The sequence below is a fragment of the Artibeus jamaicensis genome, unplaced genomic scaffold (assembly GCF_021234435.1).
Source record: "Artibeus jamaicensis isolate MK-2021 breed Jamaican fruit bat unplaced genomic scaffold, CSHL_Jam_final contig_519, whole genome shotgun sequence".
In the NCBI taxonomy this organism is placed as follows: Eukaryota; Metazoa; Chordata; class Mammalia; order Chiroptera; family Phyllostomidae; genus Artibeus; species Artibeus jamaicensis.
This window is the reverse complement of record NW_026521871.1, coordinates 52,534,066-52,543,854: the sequence shown is the minus strand read 5'-3', so window position 1 is coordinate 52,543,854 and position 9,789 is coordinate 52,534,066.

Genomic DNA, 9,789 nt, shown 5'->3' with positions numbered 1-9,789 from the left:
GAGCTACGCCAGCCAGGGCTCTGAATACTCTTGAAATTACCCGGTAAATAAGAACACTTAAGAAGACTTGTATTCCACCTAAAATCAGTTATCAGACCTCAGACTCGACATCCGATTATGGTTTACTTGTGTGCATCTACAGTAACTATTTTCAAGAGGTTCTGATGATAGTATCTCCACTGGCCCTGCATTTTCTGGAGTGATTTTGAATGAGTCATTAGAGACCAGGCATCACATCTGCAGTCGTGTGATGCAGCGACGTACCTGAAGGGCGATGAGAATGAGTCCTTGGAGCACGAGTGCCTGCCTCGGAAGGAAAGCGCGTGCCTGCACCCCACGGTTAGGGAGTGACCACTGTCCGCACTTGCGGAGGCGGAGCGGCACACCCCGAGTGAACACCGTCTACCCAGAGAGGTCACCCCGCTTCCACACAGGAAGATTTGACTCACCGAGGACAGTGTGCTGATCGGAGGGTAAGGCTCGTGGTTTTCACTGAAGCTTTTATCCTAGCTTTGGATGCGGTGTTTTCCTTGTAGGCTGCATGTTAAGATAGCGAAGGAACAAATGACAAGGGGCGGGATAACCCCCCGCCCCACAGTGATATAGAAAGTGGCCTTTAAAAGGCAACCCCGTCAAGGAAGAGAGAGAAGGGCATCCCAGCCGGCATTTGGTGGGTGTTCTTCCCTCACCTCTCTCACTGTGCAGTCACTCATCGGTTTCGGTGGCCTTTTAGGGCCTCCTATCCCCCCTCACATTTCTTTATCCCCAGATTAGCACTCCCTAAAAATCTATGCCGTTAGGTGTGGGCCAGGACATTGTGTATAATTCAGAACCAGAACTCGCGATGAAATGGCTGGTGCGTCCTTCAGAAACCACCTAGTTAATTTCTCCCCATGGCCGTCTCAGTGCGACACCCACGGGATAGGAAGGAGCGTTGGGGACCTGTAAGTGTAAGTAGAACTACAACCTGATTTTGGTAGCAACTTCGAAATACTCTGTATGGTGTGTTCCAGTTCTATAACTAATTCACAAGTATTTCTGAAACTTCAACCCTAACTGTGTCCCACATCAAGACAGACAAATGTGACATGCTCTGACACAGATTGACATGATGGTTTTTCACATATAAATACCTCTTTATGCCCTGGTTTTGTCGTGCACGTGTGTGTGTGTGTTATGCCCTCAGCAAAATGTAATTGTAAGTTATTGTTGTAACATTTACCTGACTTCCGCCAAGATGGAGGCATAGGTGGAGGCGCCGTGCTTTCTCACACAACCAAGTTTAGAGACAACTAAATATTAGCAACAGAAAACACAGCCAGAACACGGAAAATTGAACTTTTCGGAAGTCTGATAACAACAAATTCTTCAGCCTGACCGGTAAGGGGTGAAACCAGCAGCTGGAGGAGCGGGGTTGCACAGGAGGACTCGGTCGGAGGACTCAGGTGCGCGAAATCCAGGTGCAGGGTTGGACCTAGTGAGCGACCGAGCAAGCGACCGGGGAGAAACAGCAAGGGAGCAGGGCTGCGGGTTGACTGTGGTCACGCATTCGTGTGTGGATAGACAAGCGAGGGAGTGGGCGACTGGAGGGGAGCCAGCAGGCCCCAGTGGTGAGCAGCAGCGGAGGGCGTCGCCATTTCCCTGCTCCGACCCCGCCTCCACATACAGCGTCATAATCCAGCGACCTGGGAGTTCAAGGCTCCGCTCCTCGTACTTAACTGGGTGCGAACAGACCAAAAATGGCTCAAGAAGACCTCAAAGCCCCAGAGCCTATAAATCTAAGTGATGAAGAAATAGCAAAACTCTCTGACACACAGTTTAAAACACTGGTGATCAGGATCCTCACAGAACTGGTTGATTATAGCCACAAATTAGACAAACATATGAAGGTGAAACTAATTGAAATGAATGGAATTGCACAGGAAACCAATAGCGATGAAAAGGAAACTGGGACTCAAATCAATGGAGTGGACCAGAAAAAAGCAAATAATGGCCAAACAGAAAAGAGTGAAGAAGCAAGAATTCAAAAAAATGAGAAGAGTCTTAGGAACCTCCAAGACATCTTTAAATGCTCCAACATCCAAATTATAGGGGTACCAGAAGGGGGAAAGGAACAGCCACCAGTGGAAAACTTATTTGAACAAATAATAAAGGAGAATTTCCCCAATCTGGCAAAGGAAATAGACTTCCAGGAAATCCAGGAAGCTCAGAGAGTCCCAAAGAACTTGGACCCAAGAAGAAACACACCAAGGCACATCATCTCTACATTAGCCAAGATTAAAATGAAGGAGAGAATCCTAGAAGCAGCAAGAGATAAGGGGACAGTCACCTACAAAGGAGTTCCCATCAGACTGTCAGCATATTTCTCAAAAGAGACCTTACAGGCAAGAAGGGGCTGGAAAGAGGTATTCCAAGTCATGAAATCCAAAGACCTACAACCAAGATTGCTCTATCCAGCAAAACTTTCACTTAGAATGGAAGGACAGATAAAGTGCTTCTCAGATAAGATCAAATTCAAGGAGTCCATCATCACCAAGCCCTTATTATATGAAATGTTGAAGGGACTTATCTAAGAAAAAGAAGTTAAAAAAACATGAACAGTGAAAGGACAGCAAACTCACAGTTATTAACAACCACACCTAAAACAAAAGCAAACTAAAGGGACAGGTAGATCAGGAGCAGAAACATAGAAATGAAGATCTCAAGGAGGGTTAGCAACAGGGGAGTGGGAGGAGGAGAAGAGGGGAGAAGGTACAGAAAATAAGTAGCATAGACAGTAGATAGAAAATAGATGGAGGGGCAAGAATAGTATGGGAAATATAGAATCTAAAGAACTTGAGACACATGGTCATAAACTAAAGGGGGAGTAATGGTGGGGACGGGGGTAGGGTGGAGGGGAATGAAGGGGGGAATAGAACAACTGTAATGGCATAATCAATTAAAAAATAAATTTAAAAAAACATTTACCTAGTTTCAGGAGTTATGTCATTTAACTAAGAAATAAAAGCCTTTCTAGTCCCCATACTTTGGGTTTCTGGGACGAGCGTCCCAAGCCCCGGCTGGACTTTCATTGTGTCCTCAGCGGAGGGAGGGGCTGCATCTGTGGCTGTCGTTATGCAGCTTTAGTTGAACTTAAAAATTCAAGGCTCCTACTAAATTACCACTCAGACCTTTGCTTGACAAGAATAGAATGTAAAGGGTGTTTGTTTTTCATTTCTTCTGTTCAAACGACATACTGTTCTGAGGAATATATTACATTTTGATTGTATATTAAATAGATGTTTATGATCACGTACATATGTCTTCTATAACTCTTTATAAGAAAAATAATTCTCTGCATTGAATTTGTAATCCTAGTTGGTAAAGCCTTTGCTATTTATTATTTCTATTCTGGTGAATTGGAAAGGGTTTATAGAGTCATTTATATTTTTTAATGCTGCTTATAGATCAGTGGATCGCAGAAACTTGGTGTTAATTTCCTTCTAGGTATCAGTGCTCATATTCTAAAGCTTTGCCATTGGAAAGTCAAGGCACAGGTTCTCTCATGTCAGCAATTCTTTCCAAAATAAAAGCCACCTCAAGAAAATATTTAGTATGTAGATGGTAGTATTTAAAACAATTCACAACAGTACGTAGAAAAAAGCTTAAGTATTTTACAGATTAAAAAAAAACTACTGATGTTAAAACAAAATTGGAATTTGAAAATCCTTCACAATTTTTCAAAGTAACACTGGGCCTACTATCAAATTGACAGCTTATTAAATGGGTTTTCATGAGCACTTAGAAAAGAAACCGCCATCACCAGGAGCCAGCCCCCGAGTCTCCAGAGCAAGAAACCACAGCAGACTGTGCAGGTCTCTTCTAGGGGAAGGGTTTCCGCAAGGTGCCTGACCATGACCTCACACCAACCTTGCTGAGACGGGTCTTTGCGGTTCTCCCAAAGGCAGGCCTCAGGATGAAGATTAGGGTGGGGGTGGTGCATCTGGGAGGTGATTCCAGGAAGTCTGCGGGAGGCTGAGGAGTAGGGGCAGGTGGAGGGTCATCCCTGTGGGCAGCTGGGGCTCACTCAACCTGCCGGGACCCCCTGAGACCATGAATAAAAAACAGGTCTACGTTCTTCCACCACCTGCTCTCGACTTCCCCTTGCCCCAGCCAGCAGTTCTGTCGGTTGGCATTGCTTGCACAGTGAGGTGAGCCAGACCCTCCTCTCTCAGGCATCCAAGCCCCCGGTATCTGACCTTGAAATGCCCCAGTTGTGAAGAAGCCATCCTGTGAGTCCTGGACACCAACATGCAACAAAATGAGTCTAGACAGAGACCTTACACCTTTCCCAAACATTAACTCAAAATAATCACAGACCCAAATACAAAATGCAAAACTATTAACCTCTCAGAAGGTAACACAGGAGAACACCAAGACGGTCTTGGCGATGCCTTTTTAGATTCGACACCAAAGGCCCAGTTCCTTAAAGAAAGAGTTGAGAAGCTGGACTTCATTAAGATGAAAAACTCCTGAGACCGAGAAGACAAGCCACAGACGGGGAGAAAATATTTGCAGAAGATACATCTGATAAAAGACTGTTCTCCAAAGTACACAAAGAACTCTGAAAACTCACCAGTAAGAAAACAAACAACCTGACCCAAAACTGGGTCAAAGAGCTTAACAGATACTTCACCAGAAAAAGACCGACAGACAGCAAATAAGTATATGCAAGGATGCTCTACAACACGTCAGTAGGGAAATGCAAATCAAAACAGTGAGATGCCACCGCACACCTGTTGCAGTGGCCGAAATCCAGAGCACTGGCAACATCGGCCGCTAAAAAGGAGGTGGGACACTTACCACACAACCCAGCAATCGCACACCTTGGCACTTACCCACAGGAGCCAACGACGTATGTCCGTACAAAAGGCTGCACACGGATGTTTGTAGCGGCTTTACTCCTAATTGCCAAAATCCGGAAGCAGCTGAGCTGTGCTTCAGCAGGTCAATGGGCAGATAAACGGTGGTCCGTCCGGAGAAGGGGGTATTACTCAGCCCTAAAGAGAAATAAGCCATGAAACCATGAAATGCACACTATTAAGTGAAAGAAGCCCATCTGAAAAGGCTACATACCACGTGCTTCCAACTGTGGGACATTCTGGAAAAGATAAAATTAGAGGGACAGGAAAAACAGTGGTTTCCAGGGGTCGGGCGTAGGAGGAGGTGTATGTAGGTGCAGCACGGAGGGTTTTTAGGGCAGGGAAGCTATTCTGTGATGCTGATGATGGATACACATCACTATGCAGTTATCAAAACCCACAGAATATACGGCAGCGAGAGTGAACCCCAAGATAAACCCAGCAGGGCGATGTTGCTCTACACAGGCCACAGGGGCACTCACCCTGTCTCCTGGTTCAGGGCAAAGAGTGGAAGTGGGGGCAGATCTTGGGGAGGACAAAGGTTGTCTTTCCAGTCTTTTCTCTCAAGAGAAGCCTTTGAAGATTTGCCAGGTAGGGGAGGCTGTCCTTCTCTAGCACGGGGTCACAAGACACTGGCAAGACCCAAGGGTTCAAGGGAAATTGGAGTGTTGAGGTTCTTGAGGACATCTGCCCGAATGGGCCCATCTCCCATTTCCGAGTCCCCTTTCTCCCCCGTCAGAGCCCTCGCTTAAGCAAAGGAGACTTCTGAGTGGTGTGACTTCTGTCCCCTTTGTCACCGGACCACCCCAACCATCCAATCTTGGCCTGACTCTCGGAACATTCTGTCCTCTGCTTGTAGGTGGCATGGGTCTCTGTACATGCTGCCATGTGGCATTCTAGTTGTCACGGCACATTCTGAGGGGACAGGTGCCTAGTCAGCCCTTGTCACTCTCTTCCTTCATCCCAGTCCATCCCGGTGAGAGTTATCGCCATCACACTCCCCGTCAGCAGGTAGACTCTACGCCAGCTGGCTTTGTCCAGGGTCTCATCCTGAGGGACTGCTTTCTTGGGCCCTTCTGGCCTCAACTTTTCTAGCTGGGCTCCCCCACGAGCAGGCCCTGAGACGAGAATTTTGGTTCAAGTAGTTTACTTGGGAGGTGATTCCAGGAAGCACTGTGAGGGCGTGGGGGCTGAGGCCAAAAGAGAAGAAAGCCAGTAGAGCGGGCCCCCACTGTGGACGGGCGTGCTCAGGAGTCGGGAGGCCAGGGCGAGACCCAAGTCCTCACCTGCCAGGATGCACGCTGCCCCCAGGATGTTACCTCCCAGCCCCATGGTGCCTGGGCTGAGCCTGCTCCAATGGCTCAGAGAGGCCCCAGGTGCAGACATGAAGAGCCTTGGGCTGCCCCCTGCAGGCTATGGGATGGGCACGCGTTCCACGATGAACTGAAAGGACAGGAGAACGAAGGCAATGGACATTCCGTACCTGCTCACTGTACATACTGACCCAAGGCTGAACTCAAATGGGGAGAAATCGCAAACCCTGTTCACCCTTTCCAGCCCAGCGCGCTCACACGGCCAGGCCACAGCTGCCTTCACAGAGTTACAGCTCCAAAGAACGTGACCCCTGGACTGGGGACCCAGACAAGACCCCGTCCTCGTGACTTGGGCCCAGGCAGGGGCTCAGCCTAGGAGTTTGTGACGCCAAACTCCTGCTTCCCGCACAAGCACCACTGAAGCCATGAAAAACTTGGGGTAGGTTGTCCAAGAGTAGGTATTGCCTCTAAATTAATTTTCTAATACTGAAGTTTCTCCATGTAAATGACTACAATTTTAAAATTAGCTATTAGAGCCCTGGCTGGTGTGGCTCAGTGGACTGAGTGCCAGCCTGCAAACCAAAGGGTTGCCGGTTTGATCCCCAGTCAGGGCACATGCCTGGGTTGCAGGCCGGGTCCCCAGTAGGGGGCTCGTGAGAGGCAGCCACACACTGATGTTTCTCTCTCTCTCTTTCTCCCTGCCTTCCCCACTAAGAAAAATAAATAAAATCTTTAAAATATATATTAGCTATTAGAAAAACCTTTACTATAGGACATAATTTCCTGTCCTCTTAAGCGATGAGTCATAAGCACAATTCGATCTTTTCCTGGTGACTCCAAGTCACTATGACACTGCAACACTGAGACTTGTAACGGTGACCATTCTGTGATGGCCTCGAGGGTTTCTGAGGTGTGGGGAGCTGGTTGCTTTTAGAATAAGTGGTTTATACCACTATGTTTTTTGAGCTACCACATCTGATTTTTATGATTTACCCATACCCACCCAATACAGAGAGATCTGATCCGATCACTGGGGAGGAATGGAAGGAGCTGCAGGAGGAGGTTGCCCGAGGTGATGGTAAACAGCCTAGAACGGGATTGGCTGGAAGCCGAATGCCTCCAGTGCGAGTGGAATTATGGGTGAGAAGCTTCAGAATAAAAGAAGGGCTCTCTAGCTCCCGGGCTCTTCTTCCTGGAGGATGCCTGGGCGGTGGTGCTGTGGCCACCTGTACTTCCTAACAGACGGTATTTTGGACGGGAAGGAAGTCCTGGTGCCGCCTAGGGCCAGACTGGCCTGGCAGAGGGGACAGGGCTAGCCTTCTTCGGGTGTCCTAGAGGGGACAGGCTCCGAGGCAGAAGCCTGCCATTCTTCCAGAATGGTGTGGCTTTTGTATCTTACATCGTTTAATCGGTAAACGAATCCTCTAGAAGACAATGAAATCTAACAGAGGAATGATAGGAGAACTCCTGTGTTAACGAGTTTAATCGACAGGTTTAAGTGATTAAACCTTTGACCAAAAGAGGCAGAGCCATTAGCCTTCGCTGATGGGCTTCAGGGACTCGAGCATGTAAGAAGCTCTTATTCCAAAATCGTGCATCTTTTGAATTGTGAAGACGCCTCTCCTTGGTCACCAAACCTTTGCCTCTGGAATTTGCCTGGAGGGTGTCGATGAGCAGCGGGACCCCAACTGCTGTTCGGTAACGCACCTGTGTCCTTTCCTATCCGCTGATAGCTAACCCTCTGGTTCTGACCAGTGAGCCGGTCTCCCGTCGCCGTGACTAATGGGGTGTGGGCTTGGAAAATACAAAGAGGAGCACAGTAGAACTCTCCAGAGGGGGCCTCGGGGCTCCTCTCTGAGTGACGTGTGAGCTCGCTTGCAGCGACCTGGGCTGCAGCTGTGTTTTAGGGTGCTTTCCCGGAGCGCGTTAGGTGAGGAGCTTCATTGCAGATATTGAGGTGTCCGAATAAATGGTTTTGGATGAGTGCAATTTATGCCTTTTATCTTTCTCTCTCCTCCCTGCTCTCACTATGGCCTCTACGTCCCCCTACCCCAGTGTTGAACAGACATGCATCCTTGCCTCACTCACAGTCCCTGGGTGGGGGGTGCGGACACCTGAAATATTTCACCAAGAAAGGATCATGTCTGCAGTATTCTGTTTTAGCTTAAGGGAGTTCTTTTCCATTCCCAGTTTGCTAAGAGCATTTGTAAAGATTATAAATGGGTGTGGAGTTTTACTAAATGCCTTTCCTGGATCTATTCAGGAAACAGCCTAAATAGTAATGATGGTGACATCATTTCTCCCTTTTTTTTTCTGCTAATGTCATGAATGACGACACTTCATTTTCTAATGTTAAACTGTCCTCAGAGACCTGAAACGCACCCCACTGGGTCACTGTGACGGGTGCTGTCTTCACCCTGGCACCTGCGGCCGAGGACCGAGGCACAGCTGTTTTGTCTGGGCAGGCCACCTTGCCATTTTCCTAGATGATGAGAGAGGCGTGGCGGCCTGGGAGGGACTGCCCGGCCCTCCACCCGCCTGCTCATCTTCCTGGGAGGGCTCAGGGCAGTGCCACAGAATCGAAACTCCCTGCAGCCTAGACTGTTCCTCAGCAGCACGAACTCCCGCAGCCCAGGGCGCTGTCACCTCGCCCCCTTCTGTTTGGTGCTGTCCTTTTTGGTACGTGGGAGGCGGCCTCAGGGCACTGGCACTTTTGGCTAACTCTCTTCCTCTGATGGCCTAAGGAACAAATACACTGGCTGAATTTAGAAGTGGCTCCTTGTATTGTCACCATCTGACCCGGCGGCCTTGGCCTTGCCCTGGCTGCTGCTCTGTCCCCTTCAGGAATGAAGGTCGATGGCCCCCACTCCTGAAGTGTCACTGGCCACAGGCCCCAAGCCCAGCTAGAGAGACACCTCACCCACGTTTACAGTCGCCTTCCGGGGACTGCACCCAATAGCAGTCCGTGCAGAGGACAGAGCCCGGGTCCTCTCTCTGCAGCGTGGGACCGCGCTGGAGTGTGTCCCACTCTCAGAACTGTCCACAGCATCGAGAGCCGGCCGTGGGACCCGCCCAGCGCTGCCCCTTCCCCACCAAGAGCCCTCCCTCACTGAGGTCCCACACGCCCACCCCATCTCCGAGCCGACCTGGGACGGTCCGGGCAGACCACCCTTTTACGTCTCGCTGGCCCCTAGCAGCCAACAGAGTATTTTGGGAGTTTTGCCTCCATCTGCCGCACAAGATGGGTCTGGAATTTTGTAAAACCGCTGAAAGCCACCAACAGTGTTTCTGAATCAATAGCTGAATAATACTCAACTCAACCTTCAAATGCCTTAAGCGGTGTTGACGCCACTTCCTAAGCAAAAACAATGCTCCCTTGTTACCAGAATCAAGCCTGTGGCCAAGGAAAGAGCAGCTGGACAGGGAGGCTCAGGGGGGAGGTGGGCGGGGTTAGTGAACAGTGCCCCGCCCCCGTGTCCCCAGGACAGCTGCCCAGTTAGCTGCCCAGCTGAGGTTTTCTTGCGTGTCAGAGGCTGCTGATTTGTGCTCGGCACCTGGTCTGCAGCGTGGCTCTG